This window comes from Halichoerus grypus, chromosome 2 (genome assembly GCF_964656455.1).
Source record: "Halichoerus grypus chromosome 2, mHalGry1.hap1.1, whole genome shotgun sequence".
Classification (NCBI taxonomy): Eukaryota; Metazoa; Chordata; class Mammalia; order Carnivora; family Phocidae; genus Halichoerus; species Halichoerus grypus.
Genome location: NC_135713.1, coordinates 153,541,186 through 153,554,846, shown reverse-complemented (window position 1 = coordinate 153,554,846; position 13,661 = coordinate 153,541,186). Strand labels below are relative to the sequence as shown.

At 41.9% G+C, this 13,661-nt stretch overlaps 1 protein-coding gene across 2 annotated transcripts in view; it reads left to right on the top strand.

Annotated features, from left to right (window-relative positions):
- Nucleotides 1-13,661, top strand: part of STX8 (syntaxin 8) — a 244,844-nt gene that overhangs the window by 125,303 nt on the left and 105,880 nt on the right. The gene's annotated exons all lie outside the window — the stretch shown is intronic.

Below are 13,661 nucleotides of genomic sequence, written 5' to 3'. Positions count from 1 at the left end.
CCATCGGCATAAAGGAGTAAAATATAATGCAAAGTGTCAGTCTATTGATGCATTTTATAAAATTGGGACATTTTCTTTCATTAATGATTTTTACTTGTTCTGTGCTTTCCGTGGTACTTTGCATTTGGATTTCTTTTCTGTGCTTGGAGAGTTTAAAAATACCTCTTACGGGGCGCCTGGGTGGCTCAGTCGTTAAGCGTCTGCCTTCGGCTCCGGTCATGATCCCAGGGTCCTGAGATCGAGCCCCGCGTTGGGCTCCCTGCTCAGCGGGAAGCCTGCTTCTCCCTCTCCTTCTGCCCCTGCTTGTGTTCCCTCTCTCGCTCTCTCTTTCTCTGTCTGTCAAATAAATAAATAAAATCTTTAAAAAAATAAAAATAAAAATAAAAATACCTATTACAGTAAAACAAAAGGAGTATTAAAAATGCATTTATAGTCAAAAAGTCAAAGACGCACTTGTGAACTGTGGCTCTGAGAGGCCTGCCTGTAACTACCTGCCTCAGGATAAATGCGGGCATAGATCTCCTTCTGTGCCCCCTTTCTAGAACGAGAAACACGCCCAAAATATGTCTGAAGTGTGGAAACGTGTTGGAAAAAAGGCAGGTTACTCTTCTGCAAAGGAGGAGCATTTTCTCCTTAAGTGGAGAAATGTTTCTTCTTCAAGTTCTTTGTTGTTTTTTTTTTAAACCAGAGTGCATGGTTAGCATCTGCCTTCTGACTGATAGATGTCGCGGTTCTGAGTCTTTCAGAGTCCAAGTCTTCACCAATTGTCTGGGCTTCATCAGAGATCTTCTTGCGCTTCTAAAAAAAAGGGAAGTGTGGAGAAATCAAGGTGATGTACCTATGGAATGGGAAAAATGCAGACGGTGTTTAGTCTGAAGTCAGACATGAGCTGTAATCTGAGACATGAGCGGCGTGCGCTACCGAGTAAACTCGTGGATCGAAACCCAGAGACGCATCTTCCCGTGCCCTCCTGCTCACTCCCCTGGTGACTTGGACAAGTGACATAATATGCATGGGCCCATTTTGACATCTTTAAATACTATAACAGTTTCCCCATCTACCTTTCAGGGTTGTCAGGGGGATCCGAGAGATACACAGAGGTGGTGATTTAAAACTGTATTCCCACCATCAGAAGTATTTTTAAAACTCTTCATTTAGATGACACCAGATTGAAACAGGGAATGTAAGCCCAAACATAGAAAGGATGCCATTTCATGCATTTCACGAAAAGCTAGTCTGTCTTTTTGAGATCTGAGAGGCAGAACCCAGAAATCATGTTCAAGACTCTCCGTTCCTAATATTCTCTTCTTGGTGTTATACATTTTGTTGTAGGTTATAAGAATTTGAACATGCTCTAAATACTCAGTAGCAGGGGCAGATATGGAAATGTAAGGCTGTGATTCTATTAGCATTTTTGAGTCCTAGAGGAAAGAAAATGACTCAGGCAGACAGATCCTTTTGGATGGGAGAAGTAGGCTGTTTTTCAAAGGGGGTAGAGACCTACTAGTTTGAGTCCAGATACTTCATGAGAGACTCTAGAAACTTAAGTGATAAAATAGAGGTATAAAAATTGTCCAGGTTTTTATTTCTTTTTTGAAGATTTTATTTTATTTTATTTTTTAATGAATAAGTCTTTTTTTTTTTAAGATTTTGTTTATTTATTTGACAGAGAGAGACACAGCGAGAGAGGGAACACAGGCAGGGGGAGTGGGAGAGGGAGAAGCAGGCTTCCCGCTGAATAGGGAGCCCGATGCGAGGCTCGATCCCAGGACCCTGGGATCATGACCTGAGCTGAAGGCAGACGCTTAATGACTGAGCCACTCAGGCGTCCTGAAGATTTTATTTTTTAAGTAATCTCCACATGCAGTGTGGGGCTCGAACTTACAACCCCAAGATCAAGAGTCACATGTGCTACCAACTGAGCCAGCCAGGCACCCTTTGTCCAGTTTTATATAATCAATTATGAGAGGGGAAAATACTAGCAAATGACCTTGGCCTACCATTGAGGGTTGTATCCTTGACCAAAGTCATGATGGTAGATAATCATGGTTATGACCAACAAGATAGACCATAACAAGTAACAAGTGTACATTTATATAACAATTAAAAATTGTTTTTAATTATATTTATATTTTTAACTTTATGGTATTTAAATAATCCCACTGCCTATGCAAAAAGCCCTAAGTTTATACAACATAGATTCACAGCATATAGACACACTCAACTGGATCAGATATTTGGTCTAATTAATATGTTCATTGTAGTAAATAATAATTAAACATTTATTTAACAGTCACTTAGAAGATATTTATGGGGAAAACTGAATGATCTCCGCTTTCAAACCGAGCAAAACAAGCAGCCTTGAGGTGGTTGATTGGGTGCCCCCTTTCCTTTCTGAATGTTACAGAAAAGCATGGGGACTCATGAGTGCACAGACCGGCTTTGCGGCTTACCAGCGGTGTGCCTTTGGACAAATGACCTCTTTGAGCTTCACCTCTCGCACTAGTCTCACAGGGTTATCCTAGGGATTAGCAGGAATAGTACCTTGCTCCCAGGGGCCACTCGGGAACTGATATGTTCCCTTACTGTGTTCTCACTCTTGCATATGAACAGGGATCCCACGAAAATTGAGGAAGTAGGCCTGCTGACATTTCTTTCTTTCTTTCTTTTTTTTTTTTTTAAGATTTTATTTATTTGAGAGAGAGGGCAAGAGAGAGAGGACAAGTGGGGTGAGGGGCAGAGGGAGAAGCAGGGTCTCCACTGAGCAGGGAGCCCAATATGGGGCTCAATCCCAGGACTCCGGGACCATGACCTGAGCCAAAGGCAGATGCTTAACCAACTGAGCCACCCAGGCACCCTGCCTGCTGACATTTCTTATGGAACCTGAGGTTTGGATGGATATCCTTGGTGGAAACCCATTTGGCCACACGTGTGAGTCTACTTCTGGACTCCCTTCTGTTCTGTTGACCTTTTTTCCTTACCGTACTGTCTTGACTACTGTAGCTTTATAGGATGTCTTGAGATTGGAGAGTATTACTTTTCCAACTCTGGGTTTATTTTTCCAAAATATTGATTAGAAGTGGTGAGAGTAGACATTTTTGTCTTGTTCTGATCTTAGGGGAAAGTGTTTAATGTGTCATCTTTAAATACGATGTTAGCAGGGTGCCTGGGTGGCTCAGTTGGTTGGGCATCTGCCTTCAGCTCAGGTCATGATCCTGGGGTCCTGGGATCAAGCTCCGCATCAGGCTCTGGAAGTCTGCTTCTCTCTCTCCCTCTGCCTGCCACTCCCCCTGTTTGTGCTCCCTTTCTCTCTCTCTGTCAAATAAATAAATCTTAAAAAAAAAATAGGATGTTAGCTATAAGGGTTTTTTTTTTTTTAATGGACCTTAGTCTTTAGAACAGTTTTAGATTTACAAAAATTTAGCAGATAGTACAAGAGGGTTTGCATAATACCCACACCTAGTTTCACCTCTTATTAACATCTTACATTAGCCTTGTATTTACATAAAATGAGTCAATATCAATATATTATTATTAACTAATGTCCATAGTTCATTCAGATTTCCTCGTTTTTTACCAAATGACCTTTTTCTGTTCTGGGATCCCATCCAGGATACCGTATTACATTTCATAATCATGTCTCTTTAGGCTTCTCTTGCCTGTGACAGTTTCTCAGACTCTCCTTGTTCTTGGTGATGTTGGCACTTTTGAGGGAGACTGATCAGGTATGGTGTAGGATACACCAGACTTGGTCTGATGGTTTTCTCATGATAAGACTGGGATTATGGGTTGCTTGGAGGAAGACCACAGAGGTGCAGGACCTCTTTCAGCCTGTCATATCAAGGGTATGTGCTATTGACATGACTTGTGACTGTTGATGTTGACCTTGATCGTCCAACTGAGGTGTGTTTGTCAGGCTTCTCCACTGTAAAGTTACACCTTACCCCCCACCCCCATTTCCATACCCTGTTCCTTGGAAGGGAGTTACTACTTGCAGCCCACATCCCCTTTTCAGAGACAGAGTGTCTACATAAACTATTTGGGACTCTGCACAGGAGTTTTGTCTCTTCTCTCGCACTTATCAGTTTATGCAATCATGTGTTTATATCTGCATGGATGCATGGATATTATTTTGGCTCTGATCCAGAACTACTTCATTTATTTTGTTGCTCACACTTTCCCTGTTTTGGTCGTTGGAAGTTCTGTCATTTGGCTCCTGTACCTGTGCTCCAATGACATACCCCCACTGATGGGATTGTTTTTGTTTGTTTCTTAAAGCAATTCCTTAGTTTCTGGTGCTACCAGATACTTCAGGCTCATGTTGTGTATTTCCAGCCCCAGTCCAAGGGTTAGCCTATTTCTCCAAAGAGCCCTGGCTCTTTTTATTGGAGAACGGGATTAGAAACCAAGGTCTGGATGCTAAGTGTGTTCCTTGCCCCTGCAGTGCTTTTTTAAACGCCTTCCCAGTTGAGGAAGCATAGAAATACAGTTATGTTTAGTAGACTGTGCATATACACTTAACTACATGTAACCATCTGTATCTATCTAAGCTAAACTCTCTATCATCCACTATCACATGGATTGTCCTAGCTTATCTTTAAATTCCCACTCAAACAGTGAGAATTTGGCTGCCGCCATTCATCATTCATCTCAATTGTTCAGTTCCAGTATACAAATTGAGCAGTATCTGAATTGTTAACTCCAACTCCCACCAAAAACAACCTTATCAGGGGCGCCTGGGTGGCTCAGTCGGTGAAGCATCTGCCTTCGGCTCAGGTCATGATTTCGGGGTCCTGGGATCGAGCCGCACATCGGGCTCTGTGCCCATCATGGAGTCTGCTTGAGGATTCTCTCTCACCCTCTCCCTTCGCCCCTCTCCACGGTTGTGCTCTCTCTCTCAAATAAATAAGTAAAATCTTGGAGCACCTGGGTGGCTCAGATGGTTAAGCATCTGCCTTCGGCTCGGGTCATGATCCCAGAGTCCTGGGATCGAGCCCCACATCTGGCTCGTGGCTCAGCAGGGAGCCTGCTTCTCCCTCTGCCTCTCCCCCTGTTCATGCTCTCTCTCTGTGTCTCTGTGCCTCGAATGAATAAATAAAATCTTTAAAAAAAAATAAATAAGTAAAATCTTAAAAAAAAAGAAAGAAAACAAATTTATCAACTAGAATTTCATTCTAATATGCAGCCACTTCTGCCTTGAGTCTTACAGATTTTGCTCACATCCAGAGTAACTAGGATCAGCACCTTTTCTCTATCCCTCTCAGTGACGAAGTTTTATACGTTTGTAGTACAGCTAGATTCTCTCACCACAGTGTGCATTCCCTCCTGGAATCCTCCACCTCCGAAATGACTTTTTTTTTTTAATTTACATTCATTAAGGCTCACTCTTTGTGCTCTAAAGTTCTGTGGGTTTTGACAGTTGCATGAGGTCACATACCTGCCATTACAATATCATACAGAATGTTTTTAGTCCCCTAAACATCCCGCGCTTCACCTACTCATCCCTCCCCTCTTCCTCCCGAACCCCTGGCAACCGCTGGTCATTGTATTCTCTCAGTAGTTGTGCCTTTTCCAGAATGTCATATAATTGGATTCATACAGTACGGAGCCTTTTTATGCATGCAGGGTGCTAAGAAATACATGTTGATTATCAGTCAGCACCGAGCATATTATCACCAGGATTCCAGTTTCCTAAAGCAATGGGAAGTGTATTTTTGTTGCTACCTTATTTAGCAAGGGTTCCGATGTATCTTACATTTTTTAAAGTAAACTTTTTATTGGGGGTCTAGGAAAACTGGCGAGGGCTTTATTTTCATTCCTATCGTAGGGCTGTTTAATGCCTGAACTCAGATAACGTATGTTATGCTTTTAGGTCTTGTCTTCAAATTAGGACTCATGGTATCTTCTCTGAGCTCTTTGATTTTTTTAGCGACTTTTTAAATGTTGTGTTTCTGTGCTGATGATAATATTTAGAAATTTAAAAAATATTCTGGATCATCAGGATGACCATGGCATTGTGTCTTGCTGTCCAGTTCCAGCCCACATATATATGTGTGTGTGTAATTGTCCTCGATCCCAGCAGTTCTTGGCTGATGAGAAAAGAAGGTATACTCAATATAGAATGATGTCTTTGCTTCCGTGAGAAGTGTATAAAGGGTGTCTCCACAGCTAGAATGAAAAACAGCAGGACAAGCCCAAAGGACCCATACTATAGTCTGTGTCACATTCACATTTCAAGAGCAATTTAGCATTAACGACACAAGGTTTATCTGTCAACATTAAATTATTGTTGTTAAGTAGAATTTTACTTTCATAGCTTTTATTTTTATTATGAATATTTATGTTTAGAACTATGGAATACGGAGCCATAAACAGAATACGTATCCAGATGTGTGGTTATATTTAATGAAACAATTTAAACAAAATGATTAATGCTGAGGGGTGTCGAAGAATTTGTTTTTTAACTTTCTAACTATATGCAACTCAAGATAGGAAAACAATGGCTGAGCACATGGCAAGTTTTCAGTAAATATTAGTAGCTGTTGTTATGGTTTTACATAATGGGCGCTTTCTGTAATACACTAGTCTAGCCTGGCTGTCTTCCCTTCCCCACATTTTGGCATTCACTCTATCCTGCAGCTCCGGCAAATTGTCCTCTCCCTCCGCTCACCCCCCACGCCCAAAGCAGCAATTACAGCATGGTCCACACCGGCTTCCCAGATGTCACTGCACTAGATGCAGTCTATCCCGCCCCCCCTTTTCTGCAGGGCTGCCCTCCGGGGTGGCATTCTTCTCTTGGTCTTTCTGCCACCACCACCCCCCGCCCCCCGCTAGCTTTTTGCTCTTCTTATTCTTTAAATACTAGTGTTCTCTGAGATTCCCCCTTTACCCGAACCTCTTTTTGTTTACTCTGTCGTCCTTAACTCTAATTTTTAAATTAACACGCAGCAACATTGACTTTGTGTGTATACGTGTAGCATGGTAAATTTTAACACATGTGTGGATTTGTGTAACCATTCCCACAAACAGGGCACAGACCAGTGCCGTCCCTCCAGAGACCCCCTTGTCCTGTTGTTTGACAGCCATACCCTCCCCCATCCCTAACCCATAGCAACTACCACTGACTGCTCTGTTCGCCATCACTTTGGGTGTTTCTGAAAATATATAAATGGAATCATACATAGGAACTTTGTTAGTATTCCACTTTCATTTTTCTGCTGTGGTTTTTATTATATGTCTTTGTACGGACGGTATTCGTGGTTACTAGGGATGATAATGTATATACTTAACGTTCTATAGTCTACTTAGAACCAGTATTTTACCGCTTGAATTCGGGCATAGAAACCTTACCAGCATGCAGCCCCTCTACCCTGCCCGCATGGTGTCCTCGTCTGTGTATCACTCTTCTGCGTATTGAGCACCAGACATGGTGACTTTTGCTCTCAACCGTCAACTACTAAAGAGCTTAATTAGAGGAGAATCTATGCTGTTTACCCAGATATTTTTTACTTGGGTTGCTTTTCCTTCATTTCCGACGTTCTAGATCACCTAGACTAGACTGTCTAAAGGACTTACTTTACTGACAACAAAGTCTCTTAGCACTTCTTTATCTGAGAATGAATTTCTCTCTTTCCCCTTTACTCCTGAAGGGGACTTTCACTAAATATGGAGTCCTGTGTTGACATTCCTTTCCTCTCAGCAGGTTTACAATTGTTGTTACCCTTCCTTCTGGCCTCCCTGAATTCTGATAAGAGCTATACAGTCTTTCAAATCTCTGTTCACCTCTAAGACTTTCTTTTCTTGGGGCGCCTGGGTGGCTCAGTCATTTAAGGGTCTGACTCTTGATTTCAGCTCAGGTCATGATCTTAGGGTTGTGAGATCGAGCCCCACATCAGGCTCTGCACTCAATAGGGAGTCTGTTTGATATTCTCTCTCCTTCTCCCTCTGCCCCTCCCTGCTCCTCCATGCTCTTTCTGTCTCTTTCTTTAAAATAAATTAAAAAAAAAAAAAAAGACTGTCTTTTCTTTCTTCAGTGCCCAGTAGCTTGGGTACAACATGTCTAGGTCTGGGTTTCTGTGTGTCTGTGTTGTTTGAGGTTTGCCAAGCTTCCTGAATGTGTAGGTTTACAGTTTGTTGTTGTGTTTCACCACATTTAAGAAAATGTCGGCCATTACTTCTTCAAATATTTCTGCTGCCCCATACTCTTTTCTTCTTTTTCTGGGACTCTGATAATAGGAATGTTTGACCTTTTGCCATTGTGCCACAGGTCCCTGGAGCTGTGTTCATCAACCCCCAACCCTGCCCCATGAAGTCTCCTTTCTTCTTGTACAGATTAGATCATTTCTATTGACCTGTCTTCCAGTTCACTGCCTCTTTCCTCTGTCATCTCCATACTGCTTTTGAAATCATCCACTGAGTTTTTCTAATTCATTTATTGTATTTTTCAGTTTCAAAATTTGCATTTGGTTATTTTTTTTTTTTTTAAGAGAGAGAGAGAGCACGAGTAGGGAGGGACAGAGGGAGAGGGAGAGAGAGAGAATCTTGAGCAGGCTCCATGCCCAGCACAGAGCCCAGCATGGGGCTTGATCTCACGACCCTGAGATCCACACCAAGAGTTGGGTACTTAATTGGCTGCACCACCCACGCGCCCCCCCCGCCCTCCGCATTTGGTTCTTTTCCATGTCTTCTGTTTCTTTGCTGAAATTTTCTGCCTTGTCATTTGTCTCAAGAGTTTTCACTTTTACTTATGTGGGGCATGTTTGCTCTGACTGCTTTAAAGTCCTTGCCAGATAACTCCAACAACTATGTCACCTCGGCATTGGCATCCATTGACAGCATTGGTATCATCTTTTCTCATGCACCTCGAGATCTTCTGGTTCTTCATATGCTGAGTAATTTTGGATTGTATCCCGGACATTTTGATTCTTATGTTATATGACACTGATTCTTGTTTAAATCCTACAGGGATGTTGATACTTTTTGGTTTAGCACACATTTGATCTGATTGGGTTGAGGCCACAAGTTCCAACTAGCTTTCTATGGGTTGCGGTTCCAGTGTTGACTAAGTTTCCCGTTTTCACAGTGCTATTTGGATCCGTCCCATTTGTGCACCCACCAGTGGCCAGTCTGGGAGCTGGGTGTTTTTCTGTTCTGTAGTTCATATCCATGGATGCATAGCTCAGAGGGGTCCCAGAATTCAGAAACAACCTTAAGGGGTTTCTTTCCTAATGTCCTTCCAATGCTTGGTCTTCTTGGCACTTTCTGGTCTCTAGGGCTCCCTTTTTTATTCCTCCAGCCCCAAATCTGGGGCTTTAGTTACCCCACTCTGCTGTACACTTCCCACTATATATTGTAGGGTTCCTTCTCATTTTCTTTAACCTGATCTGAGTCTGATTTTTTTATTCTTTTGGCTTTTTATTTAAAAATTTTCTCGGGCGCCTGGGTGGCTCAGATGGTTAAGCGTCTGCCTTTGGCTCAGGTCATGATCCCGGGGTCCTGGGATCGAGTCCCGCATCGGGCTCCCTGCTAGGCGGGGAGCCTGCTTCTCCCTCTGCCTCTGCCTCTCTCTCTCTCTCTCTCTCTCTCTGACTCTCATGAATAAATAAATAAAAAATAAAAAATAAAAAAAACATTTAAAAATTTTCTCAAGCCTACAGAAAAGCTGAGAGTATGCCCTTCCTGCATATCTGATCACTATTCATCTACATTGACCAGTTTTTACCATTTTACACCTGTTTTCTTCCTTTTTTGTATACTTTGTTTTCCAGCAAACCATATAAAAGTCAGGTGAATGTGTCTCCTAAATACTTCAGCATGCATTTCCCGAGAACTAGCATGTTCTCCTACATAACCACGGTATCATTAGCAGCCAAGAAACCTAACCTTGACATGGGATATTGCTTAATATGGAGCCCATATTTAAATTTCTCCAGTTGCCCCAGCAATGTCCTTTAACCACTTTCTTTTTTTGAGGTGTTTTTCTCCAGCGTTCATTCAGAATTTAAGCATTGCATTTAGTTGTCATGTGTCTTTAATGTCCTTGAATTTAGAACATCTACCTTACTTTTTTTTTCTTAAGAGAGAAAGCGAGTCAGAGTGAGCAGAGGGGAGGGGCAGAGAGAGAGGGAGACGGAGAATCCCAAGCAGACTCCATGCCCACCACAGAGCCCAATACAAGGCTTGATCTCACGACCCTGAGATCATGATGAGCCAAAATCAAGAGTTGGACGCTTAACTGACTGAGCCACCCAGGCGCCCCTTGGCCATTGATGTTTTTAAAAAGTTCATGGCCAATTGTCTTGGATTTCCCACAATCTGGATTTTCCCAAGTGTTTCCTTATAATAAGATTCAAAGTAAACATTTTTGGTAAAAAGACCACGTAAGTAAAGTTGTGTACTTCTCACCGTATGACATCAGGAGACCTAAAGTGACGGTTTGTCTCGTTACTGCCGACCTTAAGTTTGCTCACTTGGTTAAGGTGACACCTGCTGTATTTCTTCATTGTGAAGGTTCCTTTTCCCTCTGTGACTAGGTAGGAATTCACGGGGTGATACTGTGAGACTGTGATACGCTGGTTCCCAGCAGCCCTTTACCCGGTGGTTGGGTGGTTGGTTTTTTTTTAATTGAAGTATAGTTGACGCACAATGTTACTTTGGTTTCAGGGGTACAACATAGTGATTTGATAACTCCATGTGTTACTGTGGAAGAGTATGCTTACCAGAGGTGTGGGTACTGTCTTTCCACGCAACACTATTACAGTACCACTGACTGTATTCCCTATGCTGTACCTTTCATCCCCGAGACTTACTCCTTCCATAACTGGAAGCCTGGACCTCCCGCTTCCACCCATTTTGCCCATCTCCTGGGAATGCCCAGTTTGTTTCGTGTATTTATGGATCTGTTTCTGCTTTTTTGTTGTTTGTTTGTTTGTTTTATATTTTAGAATCCACATGTAAGTGAAGTCATATGATATTTGCCTTTCTGTTTTTGACTTATTTCACTTAGCATTGTACCCTCTAGGTCCATCCAAGTTGTCACCACGTGGCAAGATCTCATTCTTTTTATGGCTGAGTGATACTCCATTGTATACATACACCACATCTTCTTTATCCATTCATCTGTCAGTGGACACTTAGGTTGCTTCCATGTCTTGACTATTGTAGATAATGCTACAATAAACATAGGGGTGCATATATCTTTTCAAATTAGTGTTTTTATTTTCTTTGGGTAAATACCCATTGGTAGAATTACTGAATTATATAGTATTTCTATTTTAAAATTTTTGAGGACTCTCCATACTCTTTTCCATAGTGGCTGTACTAATTTACATTCCCACCAATAGTGCACAGGATTCCCTTTTCTCTGCATCCTCGCCAGCACTTGTTCTTTCTTGTCTTTTTGAGCCTAACCATTCTGACAGGTGTGCCTCATTATGGTTTTAACTTGCATTTCCCCAATGATGAGTGATGTTGAGCATCTTTTCGTATGTGTCTGCTTGTCATCTGTATGTCTTCTTTGGAAAAATGTCTTCTCAGGTCCTCTACCCATTTTTAATCAAATTATTATTATTTTTTTGGTGTTGAGTTGTCTAAGTTCTTTACACATTTTTAGTATTAGTCCCTATCATATATGTCATTGCAAATATTTATTCACTGTGCAAAGGCTTTTTGTTTTGGTGTAGTCCCAGTAGTTTATTTTTGCTTTTGTTTCCTTTGTCTCAAGCAGCATATCTAGAAAAATTTTGTCAAAGAAATTTGACATGTCAAAGAAACTCCTGCCTCTGCACCTAGTGATTTTAACATCTATTGATGATCTTTCCCTGAATCAATCATTACATAGATGGTTACAAAATGGTGTGAATCTTTGACTTTTTATGGGTGATAAAACTATACATAAAAGCCTGGAAGTGATTATGTAAAAGTCATAATGGCAGTTACTTTGGGGGAAGAGGGAGGTAGTGATTAGATAGTTGGAGGCATGGGGGGCGGGAAGGAGAAGAAGGGTGTTGAGGTGTTTGCAGCCACCTTTTTCTTGACTTAGGTGATCATTAAATGGATACTTACTTTGTAATAATTCACTGAACTGTACATACATTTTCTGTACATGTACTTTCCTGTATGTGAAAAAGGTTAAGATTTTAGCATGGAAGTTCCACGATAATATTTACATTTGTGTTTCAAGGATTCATTGCTCACCATGACTTATTTAATATTTTATATTATTTTACCATGACTTAATCTGGATTTCTCTTTTTTCCATTCAATTCTTCATCATCTGAAAATACTTCTTCAAGTAATTTTTTTTTTTTCAGGAAGAAAAAGTATATATACACACATACTTTGGGGGATGTTATAAAGATAATTGTCTCTAAAATGTTTTTCTTTTTTTTTAAAGATTTTATTTATTTATTTGACAGAGAGAGACACAGCGAGAGAGGGAACACAAGCAGGGGGAGTGGGAGAGGGAGAAGCAGGCTTCCCACCAAGCAGGGAGCCCGATGTGGGGCTCTATCCCAGGACCCTGAGATCATGACCTGAGCCGGAGGCAGACGCTTAACGGCTGAGCCACCCAGGCGCCCCTCTAAAATGTTTTTCTAAGGGGCACCTGGGTTGCTCAGTCAGTTGGGCTTCCGAATCTTAGTTTCAGCTCGGGTCATGATCTCGGGGTCTTGAGATTGAGCCCCGCATCGGCCTCCGTGCTCAGTGGGGAGTCTGCTTGGGATTCTCACCTTCTGCTCTGTACTGCTCCCCCTGCTCATGTGTGGGCATACGCTCCCTCTTTCAAATAAATAAGTTAATTTAAAAAAATGTTTTTCTAAGATACATGTATCATTCTCTCTTAGAAAAATTATATGTAAAATATATCTCCTAAGATACATATATACAGATATATGTATACATAAGCATATAGAGATATACACATGTACATACAAACATATAAAGTATCTGTGTACACATACACATGTACATGCATGCACTCACATGGGTACGTAGAACCATCCATTTTTGCACACCGTTCATTTCTATTTTTCTCCAGCTCTGAATACTTCTGCGTGCTTTCTACAAATGCAGGCTAGTCCAGCAGATTATACCCTCAGGCACTGAATATTAGTGTAGCATGGGGCAAATGCACTCAGCCACTTAGCCCTCTTACACTGAATGTGATTTGCATATGTTATTTACTCCGCTCGGTCTGTCTTCCTGCCGCTGAGCTTGTGTTTTGACAGTTCGGGGCTATAACGGCTGACGGAAGTGTCCAGGTGATATTGCTAAATTTATCATGGAGAAATATAGGAAGACGATCTTGCTGGATCTTAAAAGAGGAGTTGTAGGGCAGTCCAGGTGCTTTTGCAGTGCAGTGAGGTTAAAGATGGGCAGGCAGTTTAAGGATTTGGGGCAATTCTCCAATGCTCTGGGAAGAGCGAATGGAAAAATCACTGAGTGGTAGCTGGGTGTCACTCTGGCCCAAGGCCTGGCGGTGGCTCCGGGGCCCCAAACAGATGTGAGTGCTTACCTGTGCACTATCCTGCAAGAACCTGACTGTCAAACACTCTTCAGTTCTGATCCATTTAGCGTCCTGTTTCCTGCAGAAACCAGCTGGCCAAGCGCTTCCTGACTCCCTCCCATCCATGAGCCTCCACCACAGCTCAGCTAGATTTTGA